The sequence below is a fragment of the Sander lucioperca genome, chromosome 20 (genome assembly GCF_008315115.2).
Source record: "Sander lucioperca isolate FBNREF2018 chromosome 20, SLUC_FBN_1.2, whole genome shotgun sequence".
Lineage (NCBI taxonomy): Eukaryota > Metazoa > Chordata > Actinopteri > Perciformes > Percidae > Sander > Sander lucioperca.
Window position 1 is genome coordinate 18,821,651 of NC_050192.1, and position 821 is coordinate 18,822,471.

An 821-nucleotide genomic window follows, 5' to 3' on the forward strand; every position below is an offset into this window, starting at 1 on the left:
TGAAGTGATGGAGGGAACTGATATTTTTGCAGCAAAGTTTTATAAGTAAGCATCATGAAAGCCCCTCTTGTTTAAGGTTTATTAAAGTGTCTAAATCTTTCAGAATTTTTCTTTCAAAACATGTTTATTTTTTTTAGAGACCTAAAGTTAAAGTAAAATTTTCAAAATGTGTCGAAAGGTTTGCAATTCCAAAACCAAAAACGGGAAGACATATACATAATCATAATATACATAATATACATAATCAGTACCAGCGTTTTAAAATGTCAACAGTGAGTGGTTGGGATTGCTGTATGTTGGTTTGTGAAGATATCTGTCTTTTAGTTAATTCCTGATACATGAAAAAAAAGACAAAGAAAAATCCTTATTCCAGTTTGTGCAACTCCTTCACAATAAAAGCTGAAATCCACACAGACTGAGGCTCTAAAAAAGTTTTATAAATTGAACACCGTAAAAACTCAGCAACATTTTCTAAAGTTTCTATGGAGGCTCTTTGTTTTAACCTCAACTCGGGGGGAAATTGTTTTTAAATGTATTTTGTAAATGAACTACAATTAAACTGTTATTTTGGGTTTCTGGTGCCATGTTGTTCATTACTAGCACGTAGTTCAGATTTATGATCTTCACACATTTTGGCCGATGCTTTACTTGTAATAAATAATAGAGACGACGTGAGACCCGGAACAACCAAACAACTTGTTCAAAATCCCATGGTATTTGTAACAATTCTAATAAGTAAAGAATACAGCTTTGGAACAAAGATTTTCTCAGCAGTATGTTGTGTGGCTTGCTTCATACTGTATGTTTAGATAAGAAAAATG

At 32.3% G+C, this 821-nt stretch overlaps 1 protein-coding gene across 4 annotated transcripts in view; it reads left to right on the forward strand.

The window, feature by feature from the left end:
- cwf19l1 (CWF19 like cell cycle control factor 1) overlaps positions 1-574 on the forward strand; it is a 14,841-nt gene extending 14,267 nt beyond the window's left edge. For 3 of the 4 annotated variants that reach the window (XM_031296935.2, XM_031296936.2, XM_031296937.2), the window contains exon 14: positions 1-573. This exon is cut by the window's left edge and continues 301 nt beyond it. The gene's annotated coding sequence lies outside the window, so the exon portion shown is untranslated. The other variant, XM_031296939.2, reaches the window with a different exon arrangement.
- The last annotated feature ends 247 nt before the right edge of the window (positions 575-821 follow it).